General features: G+C 41.0%; 1 protein-coding gene and 1 non-coding gene across 2 annotated transcripts in view; both read right to left on the reverse strand.

Moving 5' to 3' along the window:
• MTMR8 (myotubularin related protein 8) overlaps nt 1–16,478 on the reverse strand; it is a 275,747-nt gene that overhangs the window by 235,647 nt on the left and 23,622 nt on the right. The gene's annotated exons all lie outside the window — the stretch shown is intronic.
• On the reverse strand, nt 6,349–6,512 carry LOC115850650 (U1 spliceosomal RNA). Its single transcript, XR_004038449.1, has one exon. It is a non-coding gene; the product is annotated as a U1 spliceosomal RNA (small nuclear RNA).

Raw genomic sequence — 16,478 nt, forward strand, 5'->3', positions numbered from 1 at the left:
AAAGAGGATAAAATAAAATAAAGTTATTAAAATAAAAAATAATTATTAAGAAAAAAATTTTTAATGTAAAAAAAAAAATAGGATGGATAGGACCCTAGGACAAACTGTGAAAGCAAAGCTATACAGACAAAATCTCATCCTGAAGCATTCACATACACACTCACAAAAAGAGGAAAAGGGGGAAAATAATAAATCTTGCTCTCAAAGTCCACCTCCTCAAATTGGGATGATTCATTGTCTATTCAGGTATTCCACAAATGCAGAGTACATCAAGTTGATTGTGGAGATATAATCCACTGCTCCTGAGGCCGCTGGGAGAGATTTCCCTTTCTCTTCTTTGTTCGCACAGCTTCCAGGTTTCAGCTTTGGATATGGCCCCGCCTCTGCGTGTTCCTCATAGGAGGATGTCTTTTCTTCGCTCAGACAGGACGGGGATAAAGAAGCTGCTGATTCAGGGTCTGTGGCTCACTCAGGCTGGGGTAAGGGAGGGGTACAGAGTGTGGGGCGAGCCTGCAGTGCCAGAGGCCAGCGTGCCATTGCACCAGCCTGAGACATGCCGTGCGTTCTCTCAGGGAAGTTGTCCCTGGATCCCGGGACCCTGGCAGTGGCGGACTGCACAGGCTCCCTGGAAGGGAGGTGTGGAGAGTGATCTGTGCTCACACACAGGCTTCTTGGTGGTGCCAGCATTAGCCTTAGCATCTCATGCCCATCTGGGGTCTGCGCTGTTAGCCACAGCTTGCGCCCATCTCTGGAGCTCCTTTAAGCAACGCTCTTAATCCCCTCTCCTCACACACCAGGAAACAAAGATTGAAGAAAAAGTCTCTTGCCTCTTTGTCAGGTCCAGACTTTATCTCGGGCTCCCTCCTGGCTAGCCCCTTCAGGCTGTGTTCACGCCGCCAGTCCTCTCCCTGCACTCTGACTGAAGCCCGAGCCTCAGCTCCCAGCCCTGTCCACCCCGGCAGGTGAGCATACAAGCGTCTTGGGCTGGTGAGTGCTGGTCAGCACTGATCCTCTTTGCAGACATCTCTCCTCTTTGCCCTCTGCACCCCTGTTGCTGCAGTCTCCTCCGCGGCTCTGAAGCTCCCCCCTCCACCACCTGCATTCTCTGCCCACAAAGGGGCTTCTAGTGTGTGGAAACCTTTCCTCCTTCACAGCTCCCTCCCACTGGTGCAGGTCCTATCCCTATTCTTTTGTCTCTGTTTATTCTTTTTTCTTTTGCCCTACCCATGTACATGGGGAGTTTCTTGCCTTTTGGGAGGTCTGAGGTCTTCTGCCAGTGTTCAGTAGGTGTTCTGTAGGAGTTGTTCCATGTGTTGATGTAATTCTGATGTATCTGTGGGGAGGAAGGTGATCTCTGCATCTTACTCTTCTGCCATATTTCAATATCTTCATATAAATTTTTACATTGAGAGCAGGTAGGGTGGCTTGAAAAGCACTTTGTAAACAGTAAGGTAGTATAAAGTGTTATTACTTACTACTATTATCCAGAATAGCATTGCATACCCATCCAGCATTCTCAATTATTTTGGCTCTTGTTTCAATGATAATTCCATACAATTTATCATAGTCTGAACCAGTCATGCATACTAAACAACAAAAAGAGAATGCTGGCTCTGACACTTGCTAGATGTTTGACCTTGGACAAGAAACTTCAGCAATCTGTGCCACAGCTTTCGCATTTGTGAAATAAGAGGCTTGGACTATCATGAGATGATCTTACTCATTCATTCGTTCATTCATTCATAACTTTAGTGAACTTACATACCATAAAATTCACTTATTTTGCATGTACAATTCATTGATTTTTTAGTGAATTTACAGAATTGTAAAACCATCACCACAGCATAATTTTAGAACATTCCCATCATGCAAAAAAGAAACTGCATTCCCATTCCTCATTTAGATAATATTTTTAAAGGTCCTTTCTAACTTTTGCATTTTATGTTCTAGACTTACAAAGCTTAAGCAGGTTGTTGCTACCTGTAGAACCAAGTTCAAGTTCCTCATTGTAACATTCAAGGCATTCTACAATCTACAAAACCTATTTCTCCAACTTAATTCCTTTCTTCATTCCTCTCAATCCTGCCTCTGAGCTTAAGCCTCTGAGCTTATGCTCTTGCAGTTCCCTTGGTAGGGAGTCCCTCTCACCTTCCCAATCTCTGAAGAGTAAAATCCTATTATTCAGACTCAGCTTACAAGCCACTCCTTCTATAAAGCTTTCTTCATTTCATACTCTTCACACTCATCTAGAACTGGATCCTATTTGTCTTTAAACTCCAATAGTATTTCATTTGTCCCTCTCTTGAATGTTCTCACTTTCATTCTTGAATCTTATGCTTAACATCTCATCACCTTACTTAAGAGATCCTAGAGGATAGTTCCTATATCTAAGATAGCTATGTATCATTAACAACTCCCAATGTGGGGTTCTGTAAATAATAACAATTAATAATGATGATGATGATAGTAATCAGTAGCTAAATTAAGCATTCACAATGTGCCAAGCACTGTTCTAAGCACTTTTACAAATATTAACTCATTTAATCCTTATAACAACCCTGCGAGATAGGTACTATTGTTATCATTACCATTTGACAGATGAAGAAACTGAGGCACAGAGAAGTTACATACTTGTCAAGATCAAAATGTTAGTTAAGTAGCAGAGTTGAGATTGAATTCAGACAGTCTGGATCCAAAGCACACACTCTTAATCACTACAGTAAATTTCTAAGCCAGTTGAAACTCAATAAATGTTAACTGAAAAAAATCCTAATTAATAAAGTTCCATTCCAGGAATGTAAGGTAATTAAGAACTCTATGTGCTAAATAACACAGAAGTGATGGGGGTAGGATAATTTCTGATTTAGACAGGAGAGTCACTAAACTTTTGGGTAGTCCTGAGGTGCTACAAAATTCATAATTAAACTCTAAGGCTATAACTTTACAGGACAAAGCCTCTCTTATACATAGGTGTTGGGAGTGCAAAACTGGTAGTATCTACTCTCTCTGAATGAATGCATATCCTACTATCCAGAAATTCACTTCTATGTATATATCCCAACAAAAATGCATGTGTATAGCTGTCAAAAGAATGCTCTACTTGTAACAGTCAGAACAGGAAATTTCCCATCAACAGAAAAGTGGATACATCACATGTGGCATCCTATTCTGTTGTAAGTCAGGGTAGTGGTTACCCTTGGGAGGGGTATTGACTAGAAGAGGAATGAGGGGATTCCTAGTAATGTTCTGTATCTTGGACCACGGTGCTGGTTACATGGGTATGCGCAGCTTGTGAATATTCATGGAGTACAAACTTATAATCTATGAACTTTATGTATGTTATACTTTAATAGTTTTTTTTAAAGTCTTCCCAAGAAGAGAAAAAGACTCAAAAAAGAGCCAAAAATAAAAGTCACTTTTGCACTTGACATGCAGAACTAATGACTGACAAGCTCATGGTTATCTCTTTGTCCTGAAATGAACAAGACAGATGCATTTCCCTTTTGTGGAAATGGTGAATAAATAAGAGAGAGGCAATTCTAAGTCCTTGTCATTAGTTCAACCCTAATTCTTCCCAGAACTTATAATAAAGTAAAAATAGTAGACTTCTGGCAAGATATCACCTATTGGCACTCACAGCCCTGCCAGGCACCAAAGGAAATGCCAATGTTATTTAAAGAACTAAGTCTTCATTTGGAATTTTTATTTATTTTCAAGACTTACAATCCCATCCATGAAGTACAAAAGGAGTCTGAACATGATGCCAGTTAAAGTTTTCTTGAGCACTAACCCCATCTCCACATCAGTCTAAAACTTAACACTCCTATCTTTATTAGACAAGTCACTTCACCTCTAATGGTCCCAGTTTCCTCATTTGTGACATGGGAGTATTAATACTACCTCCCTTATGGGTTGTTTAGCACAGTGCCTGCCATATAGTTAAATACTCAATGTATTAGCTGCTTCTATTATTTTGATGTGGGTGGGATAATGGTATCTTCTCCCTTACCATACAACTAGCCCAGTTTTATAGCTTGAATCCCCCAATATGGGGGTTTTAATTTTTTAAATATTTTAACACTCAAGTACAAGGGCGGTTCTGCCTCCCCTTCTCCCCCAGGTGAAAAGGTCAAAAAAGGAAGAATTCAGATAAACTCATTATTAACTGGACAAGTACAGTGGCCCAGGGTTAGGTGGGTTGGGAGAAGAGGCTGTATGAATAGCAGAAGCCCCTTTTCTTTGTGAGGTCACCTTCCTCTACCATGCCAGGGAACCTGGTGCAAATGATAATGACCTGGAAAGGAAGGGACCCAGAAAAAAGCAAGGCTGGATCCTACCAGGGATCTTGCTTGGAGTTCCTGCTTTGCCCATCAAGCATCATCATAATCTTAAGTTAACAAATAGGGAGAAGACTTTTCTAGTACGAAAATAACTGTCAGGAATGACTGAGACATGACCTGAGCACCTCCATGTTTGCTGCCCATGCTGGACTTTTGCTTAACACTCCAAATTGAAACTGCTATATAGTTGCTGAGTTGCTAAAAGGAAAGAATAATGTTGAGAACTGGACTTTATTTGGCCTAAGAAAACATACCTTTCTTTAGTAACAAATGAGATGCATTCCATAACCCAAACATATTATATAGAATAATTTTGACCTTCAATCCAAATTCTTGGTAAACAACTTGTGTAAACCTACATTAACTTCCCTCTTTTCCTATAAAAATCCCTGCTATTCTCCTCTAGTGAGACACTATTCTGGTATCCTCCAGAATCTATGATTCCTGAATTGCAGTTCTAAGACCCCAAATAAACTGCTTTTTGCCTTTTTACAGACCGTGGTCATTTCAGCTGACATTATTAGTGTCAGAAGTGGGATCTGAAGTGATATGCCCAGCTCCGAAGCTGCCATGTGTTTGAGCAAGGTACCTGCATGAGTCTCTCATGCTTTACTGCCTCCCTTGTGGCCCCAGGCCTGGGCAGTAAGTCCTTTTGGTCCAGAACCTCCTTCTTTGGTTGAGGTTGAGGCCTTTATTCTGGCTGTCTTTTGTTTAATCAACTGATCGCTTAAGGACTTACTTCCTTTTGGTGAGTGCATAATAATGGGATGGTCACAGTCTCAGACTGCTATGGGGGAAGATTCTCACCCATCTGGGACTCCTGCTGGGTACATATACAAAAAGTATGGGGCTGCCTCCTGTGCTTACCTAGGTAAATGGCAATGGTATACCAGAGACGACATAAAAGAATCTTGCTGGCACATGTTATCTGGTAGACTATAGGGTCTGGTCACCTGCAGAATTACAGGCCATAGCTCAGGAATTTCCCAAGGTCACTGAGGACCACCTCCCTGGTTTGTGGAAGAATTTAACTTTGCGATACGAACCTATGATCCAGGCTTCTCTGACTTGTATCAACTAACCCACATCTTAATTGGAGAAAGCCAAGCCAGACATTGGCAAACTACTGCCAACTGGCTTCATAGGAAGATATCCATAGAAACGACATTGATGCAGTGGCACCAGCTTCTCAGGTAGCTCGAGCCTTTCATGAAGCAACTCCTCAGGCTTTTCCCTGTACCACTGCCCAGGGAAAAATTCACTCTACTACACAACGACCTGATGAAACTGTTCACGATTATTACTCATGCCTATAGACAGTATTCTGGGAAAAACTGCAGAATACCTGCTGGGGCAAACAATACTCAAACCCTCTTTAATTCAATCTTTGTTGGGGGATTTGATGAGGAACTCAGACTGCTGGTGAAACAGGTACAATTAAATTGGGAAATAATGGCCACTCCTGATGTGGTCAATTTGGCTAATTAGCTATCTAAAATAATCAAACATATAGAAAAACACAAGACCATTAAAATCATGAATTTGCAGCTGCAGCAACTGGCCACTGCTGCTCAGCGGCCACCTCAACAGAAAGACCACAATTCCTCTTATGGACCCTACCAAGATCAAGGCCCCAGCCTGACCAGTGGAAGAAGCACCCAAAGTTAAAAAGAGGGCCCTATCAGCATCCCAAACCCCCTCACCCTGGCCCCTTTCATGAACTCTCTGAGAAATTTGAGAAGCACCTCCTTTTTTTAGACAATCACAAATAGGGATGCTCTGGAAGAAAGTGTTGGGGTCTTCCCACTATTCCCACTAACACCGTTGGGAGAACTGGACCATTTTATAGGAGCTGAAGCTATTACTGCTCTTCTGAACACAGGAGCAACTTTGTCTTGAACCTCACCAACCTCAAGCCTCCCCGTTCCTCGAAGTACAGAAAAGGTACAAATGGTGGGAGTTTCCAACACAGTTATGAAGGTAAGCAAATTGTCCCCATTTTTTTTTTCAGGGGAGAGCACGCACACAGTCCCACCCCACCACAAATTATGCAGTCGAGTTTCCCCCATTTGGGGAAATCGCAGGGGTCATCACACTTGCAGTGCAATGAGTGAGCCTCACCCTTGGAAAACCACCTTCATGAGCATGGTATCTCCCCTGTCAGGTAAGTATCCCATTGTCTTTTGAGATAGGCTCTTTTCAGGGAATCCACCCCAGTTCCTTCTTGTTCCTTCTGCTCCTGTACACCTTTTGGGCCAAGACCTACTGGAAAAATTACAAGCTAATATTTCCTTTTACCCAAAAGAGGAAATACATTTACAAATTCTTGACCCCTTGAGATTTACTTCTGAATCTAGTACTAATATTGAAATTCCCCTCCTTGCTCATACCTTGTCAATTCTCAGTCATAAGGATTTGATAGATTCTGTTCCTCCTACCTTAAGGCCCACCTCTTCAAATGACACAGAATACATTCATTCAGTCCCACCAATTAAGATACAGATAGACCCTAATAAACCTTCACCTCACCTCAGACAATACCCTCTCAGACCTGAGGCTCTGGAAAGAATTCATCCCACTGCCAAGGTACACCTCCAGAAGGGTCTCATAATCCCATGCACCAGTCCTTGTAACACAACAATCCTTGCGATATTCAAGCCTCATGGTCGAGTTTGTCATATTATTCAATATCTCCGAGCCATAAACAATATACTCATACCACGTTACCCTGTAGTCACCAACTCTCATACCATTCTCAATTTAATCTCTTTAAACACACAATTTTTTTACAATCATAGATTTATATAGTACTTTCTTCACCATTCCTGTCCATCCAGATTGCCAATACCTGTGTGCCTTCAGGTGTGAGGGATGTCAATTTACTTGGACCATTATGCCTCAGGGCTACATGGAAAGCCCTACTTATTTTTCACAAATATCGAGACAAGACCTGGCCAATGTGAATTTAACCCATGGCTCTACTTTACTCCAATATGTTGATGAACTTTTGTTATGCTCCCCCACTGAGGAAGCAAACCTCAAGGACAGGCTACATCTCCTCACTCAGCTAGCACACAAGGGGCATAAGGCTTCAAGGGCTAAGCTCCAATTTGTTCCAACTCAGGTACGATACTTGGGTTATTTGCTTATGCCCCACCCCAAGGACTACTGCTTCATCCTACACACATCCAGGTCATATCTCAGTTACCACTTCCTGGAACCAAATGTAAATTGAGAGGCTTTCTCAAGCTAGGAAGCTATTGCAGAAGTTGGGTTCCCAATTTCTCCTTGTATGCACAACCCCTTTATTCCCTTTTAAAGGACAACAGAGACCTTCAAGATGTCAGAGGAGTAAGACTTAGAGATCAACTTCCTCCCCACAAATACATCAGAAATACATCTACATGTGGAACAAATCCTACAGAACACCTACTGAAAGCTGGCAGAAGACCTCAGACCTCCCAAAAGGCAAGAAACTCACCACATACCTGGGTAGGGCAAAAGAAAAAAAGAAAAAAACAGAGGCAAAAGAATAGGGACAGAACCTACACCTCTGGAAGGGAGTTGTGAAGGAGGAAAAGTTTCCACACACTAGGAAGCCCCTTCACTGGTGGAGACAGTGGTTTGGCGGGAGGGAAGCTATGGAGCCATGGAAGAAAGTGCAGCAATAAAGGTGCAGAGGGCAAAGCGGAGGGACTCTCGCACAGAGGATCGGTGCTGACCAGCACTCACCAGCCTGAGACGATTGTCTGCTAACCTGCTGGGGCATGTGGGGGCTGGGAGCTGAGGCTCCGGCTTCGGAGGTTACATCCCAGGGAGAGGACAGGGGTTTGCTGCATGAACACAGCCTGAAGGAGGCTAGTGCACCACAGCTAGCCAGGAGGAAGTCTGGGAAAATGTCTGGAACTGCGTAAGAGGCAAGAGAACATTGTTTCAGGGTGCACGAGGAGAGGGGATTCAGAGCACTGCCCAAAAGAGCTCCAGAGATGGGCACGAGCTGAGGCTATCAGTGCAGACACCAGAGACAGGCATGAAATGCTAAAGTTTGTGCTGCAGCCACCAAGAAGCCTGTGTGCAAGCACAGGTCACAATACACACCTCCCCTCCTGGGAGCCTGTGCAGCCCACCACTGCCAGGGTCCCGTGATCCAAGGACAACTTCCCCGGGAGAACACATGGCATGCCACAGGCTGTTGCAACGTGACGCCAGCCTCTGCCACCTCAGGCTGGCCGCACATACCAAGGCCTGAGTGAGCCAGAGACCCCTAATCAGTTGCTACTTTAACACTGTCCCGTCTGAGTGAAGAACAGATGCACTCAGGAGACCTACATGAAGAGGTGGGGCCAAATCCAAAGCAGAACCCTAGGAGCTGTGCGAACAAGGAAGAGAAAGGGAAATCTCTCCCAGCAGCCTCAGGAGCAGCTGATTAAATCTCCACAATCAACTTGATGTATCTTGCATCTCTGGAATACCTGAAGAGACAATGAATCAACCCAAAATTAAGGTGGTGGACTTTGGGAGCAACTGTAGACTTGGGATTTGCTTTCTGTATCAAATTTGTTTCTGTTTTTTTTTTAATTTATTTATTTTTGCTGTGTTGGGTCTTCATTTCTGTGTGAGGGCTTTCTCTAGTTGCGGCAAGCAGGGGCCACTCTTCATCGTGGTGCACGGGCCTCTCACTACTGCAGCCTCTCCTGTTGCAGAGCATAGGCTCCAGACGCACAGGCTCAGTAGTTGTGGCTCATGGGCCTAGTTGCTCCATGGCATGTGGGAACTTCCCAGACCAGGGCTCAAACCCATGTCCCCTGCATTAGCAGGCAGACTCTCAAACACTGCACCACCAGGGAAGCCCCTGTTTCTGGTTTTATGTTTATCTTATTTTAGTACTTAAAGTTTATTACCATTGGTAGATTTGTTTAATAATTTGGTTGCTCTCTTCCTTTTCTTTTATATATAGATATATACATGGTTTTCCTTTTTCTCTTTCTGTAGCTGTGTATGTATATGCTTCTTTGAGTGATTTTCTCTCTATAGCTTTGCTTTTACCATTTGTCCTAGAGTTCTCTCTGTCCTTTTCTAATGGTTTTTTCTTAGTATAGCTTTTAGTGCTTGCTGTCATTGGTGGATTTGTTTCTTGGTATGGTCGCTCTCTTCATTCTTTCTTTCTTTCTTTCTTTTTCTTTTTTTATTACTTTTTCATTTTTTATTTTTAATAGCTTTTTAAATTTTTTTACCATAATAACTTTATGTTATTTGTTTTTTCTTCTTTCTTTTCTTCTCCCTTTTCTTCTGAGCTGTGTGGCTGACAGGGTCTTGGTGCTCCAGCCAGCTGTCAAACATGTGCCTCTGAGGTGGGAGAGCCGACTTTAGGACATTGGTCAAACACAGACCTCCAGGCTCAAAATAATATCAAATGGCAAAAGCTCACCCAGAAATCTCCATCTCAACATAAGACCCAGCTCCGCTCAATGACTAGCAAGCTACAGTGCTGGACACCCTATGCCAAATAACTAGCAAGACAGGAACACAACCCCACCCATTAGCAGAGAGGCTGCCTAAAATCATAATAAGGTAACAGATAACTCAAAACACACCACCAGAAAGACAATACCCAGCCTAATCCACCAGAACACAAGGACCAGTCCCCTCCACTGGGAGACCTACACGACCCACTGAACCAAAATTCGTCACTGGGGGCAGACATCAAAAACAACAGGAACTACGAACCTGCAGCATGTGGAAAGGAGATGCCTAGCACAGTAAGTTAAGCAAAATGAGAAGACAGACAAACACACAGCAGATGAAGGAGCATAGCAAAAACTTACCAGACCAAAAAGATGGAGAGGAAATAGGCAGTCTACCTGAAAAAGAATTCAGAATAATGATACTAAAGCTGATCCAAAATCTTGGAAGTGGAATGGAGAAAATATAAGTACTGTTTAACAAGAACCCTGAATAACTAAAGAGCAAAAACACAAGAATGAACAACAGAATAAATGAAGCTAAAAATCCTCTAGAAGAAATCAATAGCACTATAACTAAGGCAGAAGAATGGATAAGTGACCTGGAAGATAAAGTAGTGGAAATAACTACCACAGAGCAAAATAAACAAAAAAGAATGAAAAGAATTGACCACAGTCTCAGAGACCTCTAGGACAACATTAAATGAATCAACAGTGGAATTATAGGACAACATTAAATGCACCAACAGTGGAATTATAGGGGTCCCAGAAGAAGAAGAGAAAAATAAACGGACTGAGAAAATATTTGAAGAGATTATAGCTGAAAACTTGCCTAATATAGGAAAGGAAATAGTCAATCAAGTCCAGGAAGTGCAGAGAGTCACATACAGGATAAATCCAATGAGAAACACGCAAAGTCACATATCAATCAAACTACCAAAAATTAAATACAAAGAAAAAATATTAAAAGCAGTAAGGGAACAACAACAAATAAAAAAGAAAGGAATCCCCATAAGTTTCACAGCTGACCTTTCAGCAGAAATTCTGCAAGCCAGAAGGGAGTGGCACGACATATTTAAAGTGGTAAAAGGGAAAAACCTACAACCAAGATTACTTTACACAGCAAGGATCTCATTCAGATTCAATGGAGAAATTAAAATGCTTACAGACAAACAAAAGCTAAGAGAATTCAGAACCACAAAACCACCATTACAACAAATGATAAAGGAACTTCTCTAGGCAGGAAACACAAGAGAAGAAAAAGACCCACAATACCAAACCCAAAACAATTAAGAAAATGGTTATCAGAACATACATATCAACAACAACCGTAAACATAAATGGAATAAATGTTCCCACCAAAAGGCATAGACTGCTGAATGGATAAAAAAAACAAGACCCGTATATATGCTGTCTATAAGAGACCCAATTCAGACCTAGGGACATATACAGACTGAAAGTGAACAGATGGAAAAAGATATTCCATGCAAATGGAAATCAAAAGAAAGCTGGAGTAGCAATTCTCATAACAGACAAAATAGACTTGCAAATACAGACTATTACAAGAGACAAAGAAGGACACTACATAATGACCCAGGGATCAATCGAAGAAGAAGATACAACAGTTGTAAAAATTTATGCATCCAACATAAGAGCACATCAATACATAAAGCTATAAAAGGGGAAATCAACAGCAACACAGTCATAGAAGGGGACTTTAACTCCCCATTTTCACCAATGGACAGATCATCCAAAATGAAACTAAATAAGGAAACACAAGCTTTAAATGATACATTAAACAAGATGAACTTCATTGATAATTATAAGACATTCCAACCAAAAACAACAGAATACACTTTCTTCTCAAGTGCTCATGGAACATTCTCCAGGATAGATCATATCTTGGGTCACAAGTCAAGCCTTGGTAAATATAAGGAAACTGAAATCATATCAAGTATCTTTCCCGACCACAAGGCTATGAGACTAGATATCAATTACAGGAAATAATCTGTAAAAAATACAAACACATGGAGGCTAAACAATACACTATTAAATAACCAAGAGATAACTGAAGAAATCAAAGAGGAAAACAAAAGATATCAAGAAACAAATGACAATGAAAACAAGATGACCCGAAAACTATGGGATACAGAAAAAGCAGTTCTAAGAGGGAAGTCTATAGCAATACAAACCTACCTCACAAAACAATAAACATCTCAAATAAACAACCTAACCTTACACCTAGAGCAACTGGAGAAAGAAGAACAAAAAAACGCAAAAGTTAGCAGAAGGAAAGAAATCATAAAGATAAGATCAGAATAACTGAAAAAAATATGAAGGAAACAATAGCAAAGATCAATAAAACTGAAAGCTAGTTCTTTGAGAAGATAAACAAAATTGATAAACCATTAGCCAGACTCATCAACAAAAAAAGGGAGAAGACTCAAATCAATAGAATTAGAAATGAAAAAGGAGAAGTAACAACTGACACTGCAGAAATACAAAAGATCATGAGAGATTACTACAAGCCAAAAAAACGGACAACCTGAAAGAAATGGACAAATTCCTAGAAAACCACAACCTCCTGATACTGAACAAGGAAGAAACAGAATATATAAACAAACCAACCAGAAGAACTGAAATTGAGACTGTGATTAAGTCTTGCAAAAAAAAAAAAGCCCATGACCAGATGGCTTCACAGACGAATTCCATCAAACATTTAGAGAAGAGTTAACACCTATCCTTCTCAAACTCTTCCAAAATATAGCAGAGGGAGGAATACTTCCAAACTCATTCTACAAGGCCATGATCACCCTGATACCAAAACCAGACAAAGATATCACAAAGAAAACTACAGGCCAATATCACTGATGAACATAGATGCAAAACTCCTCAACAAAATACTAGCAAACAGAATCCAATAGCACATTAAAAGGATCATACACCATGATCAAGTGGAGGTTATCCCAGGAATGCAGATTCTTCAATATATACAAATCAAGCAATGTGATAAATCATATTAACAAATTGAAAGAGAAAAATGATAAAATCATCTCAATAGATGCAGAAAAAGCATTCAACACCGATTTATGATAAAAACCCTCCAGAATGTAGGCATAGAGGGAACTTACCTCAACACAATAAAGACCATATATGACAAACACAGAGCCAACATTGTTCTCAATGGTGAAAAACTGAAACCATTTCCACTAAGGTCAGGAACAAGACAAGGTTGCCCACTCTCACTGCTATTATTTAACATAGTTTTGGAAGTTTTAGCCACAGCAATCAGAGAAGAAAAAGAAATAAAAGGAATCCAAATTGGTAAAGAAGAAGTAAAGCTGTCACTGTTTGCAGATGACATGATACTATACATAGAGAATCCTAAAGACGCTACCAGAAAACTACTAGAGCTAATCACTGAATTTGGTAAAGTAGCAGGATACAAAATTAAAGAACAGAAATCTCTTGCATTCTTATACACTTATGATTAAGAATCTGAAAGAGAAATTAAGGAAACACTGCCATTAACACTGCAACAAAAAGAATAAAATACCTGGGAATAAACCTACCTAAGGAGACAAAAGACCTATATGCAGAAAACTATAAGACACTGATGGAAGAAATTAAAGATGATACAATCAGATGGAGAGATATACCATGTTCTTGGATTGGAAGAATCAACATTGTGAAAATGACTATACGACCCAAAGCAATCTACAGATTCAATGCAATCAATATCAAACTACCAATATCATTTTTCACAGAACTAGAAATAATTTCACAATTTGTATTGAAACACAAAAGACCCCAAATAAAAAAAGCAATCTTTTGTTATTTGAGGAATCAGGCTCTCAGACTTCAGACTATACTACAAAGCCAGAGTGATAAAGACAGTACGGTACTGCCACAAAAACAGAAATATAGATCAATTGAAGAGGACAGAAAGCGCAAAGATAGAAGATGGCAGAAGAGTAAGATACGGAGATCACCTTCCTCCCCACAGATACATTGTAGTGGAATAACTGAGGACATGGAAAGGAGACGTGACCCATGAGCCCCCCCTTGGCAAACCGAGGACTAGCAAATAAGCCAGAACCCCTTGGCAAACCGAGGGCTGGCACCTCTCGGCAAACCGAGGGCTGGCACCCCTCAGAAAACCGAGGCCTAGAAAATAGGCCAGAACCCCTCGGCATATCGAGGGCTGGTGAATAAGCCAGGACTGCAGGCAGTCCTGGATACTTTGGGCACTGATCCATGAAATGACCTCAGTATAATCAGAACACAAGGAAATGTCCTTGTGCTACTTTAGTATAATCAGAATGATGGGAACACAAGGAGATGTCCTTGTGCTGCTTATGAGCTCAAGGAAGAAGCACGGCATGTCTTCAGGAAAGCGTATTGTTGCTTGTATAATCAATAAAAGCATATGTTGCTGCTTTGGCATTTGTGGAATGTTAAGAAAACAAGTCTTAAGATGTAAACACAGATAATGCCTAAATAAAAGTCACCACAGCAGGACAGACGGCGCTGTATTGCCTGAGCGAGCAGCAGCCCTCTACTGCTGTGCTTCTGCACAATTCATCTCATGTGATGAGCTTGCTTTTGGCCCTGTCATAAGAAAACTACAACATTTGGCGCCCAAACAGGGACCTGAAGTTAAGTAATCGCGTGATCGCAGGACTGAAGGGGAATCTGGTACGCTCAAGAGTAAGCGAAACCTGCAGGAACAGTAGAGTAATGGGGAATTCCCCATCAGTAGAATGTAATTACATTAGACTCCTGAAACAATTATTACGGAGTTCAGGAGTGAAAGTGAAACCAGAATCTTTTGATGAACTGTTTGCGGAGATTCGTAAACATTGTTACTGGTTTCAACCTACTAGTCATAACCAGTTGAGTTTAAAAGTTTGGAAACAGGTTATGTGAGCGTTAAGAAGAGTTCATCAGCATGGAGACCTTATATCTGTCCGTGTTTGGTCTCTTTGTAATTTAATTTCCCTTGCCCTGGAACCATTACAATCTGAAACTGAAAGTGAAAATGGGGCGCGTCCCCAGCGTCCGAATTCTGCTCCCGATCGCTCTGCTGCTTTTCGTACTCCGTTCTGTGAGTCTCCTATAGAGGACCTTCCTCTGCCTCCTCCTCCTCTTATGTCTGAAAAAGGAGAGGATTTTTCGGGTTCCAGTGATGAAGGAGCTTTTTCTGATGATGATAAAGATCGGGAGCAAGTTAGCAAACCAAATGAGATGCCACCTTCTCAACAGAATGAGATCTCTGATATACTTTCAAAGTTAAAAAATTTGATAGTTAAATTGGAAGAAAATAAAAACAATGCTACCACTCCTTCATATCAGGAGCCATGTCCTACTATTCCTTCAGCTCCTCCTTTAGAATTAGCAGCTTATCCTGTTGGAGCCTCTCATCAGTTTCGCTTTCCTCTAAAACCTGAATCTAATAAACTTTCATTGGAAGAAGAGATGAATAAGGAAGAAAAGCAATATTCTGAATCATTCTTTGCTTTCCCTATTGTTAGACAAGCTATGCCTGCTAATGATCAATTTCCAAATGGATATGTGAACGTTGAGTATAACTCTCATGATATAAAAATTTTAAAAATGCTAAAAGAAGCCATTAATGCATATGGGATGCATTCTAATTATGTTCAAGGTCTTTTGTCTAGGTATGCTTCTGAAAACACATTAATTCCTCAGGATTGGGAGGCGCCTGCCAAGACTGTTCTTGAACCTGGACAATATATGCAGTTTAAGACTTGGTGGAAAGAAGAAGGCGCCTCCATTGACCTGGGGGCAAATGAAAAAGTTTACAGGCACTGCTGAAAATCTTGCTATTTCACAGGGTAAACACCTCACTAGCACCAATCTTTTTGTGGCTATGTTGGCAGTGCTGTCTGCACAGGTAATAAGCATATCAGCCAATGAGGTAAATTGTACTAACCATACATATTGGACATATATTCCTAACCCTCCTCTTAATTTGGGGGTTACCTGGTGGGATGCCCCAATTCTTGTATATGTAAATGAGTCTGGATGGTTGCCTGGTCCTTTTGATGATAGAGGCCCTTTGAAGCCGGAAGAAGAAGGAAGGATAATAGAGAATTACACGGTGGATGTTAGTGGACCTCCTATTTGTATGGGAAAGGGAGATCATTGCCTTAAAATGAATTATCAGGCATGGTTAAGTGTTGTCAAAAATGAAAGCAGATATCATGGGTTATATCTTTTGAGTGCTTATAGTTTTGAGAATTCTAATTCCACTCTTTATGAGAATGTTTTCACACCCTATTTGCCTCCATGCCATGTGCCTCTTGTACATCGATTATCAGTTTGGGTCCACTGGACTCGATGCCAAGGAGAAATGGCTCGGGTACTTTTTAATACTTCTGGGGGAAGCATCATTGATTGGAGCCCTTTTGACTCTGCCCGAGGAAGAAGGGGTCTGAAGAATTTACACTGGCATAGAGAGAATAACACCATTTATAGCAATACTATTAATGATACCATAGTATGGCATGCTGGAGGGTTTTCTCCTCCTGGTCCTCATTTAAATGGATATCCTATACAAAAGGATTTGTGGAAGCTTATGGCAGCTTTGGAAAAGATTAACGCTTGGCTAGGACATATGGATAACAAATCTGGAAATCATAGTTTGACTTTT

The sequence above is a fragment of the Globicephala melas genome, chromosome X, assembly GCF_963455315.2.
Source record: "Globicephala melas chromosome X, mGloMel1.2, whole genome shotgun sequence".
Lineage (NCBI taxonomy): Eukaryota > Metazoa > Chordata > Mammalia > Artiodactyla > Delphinidae > Globicephala > Globicephala melas.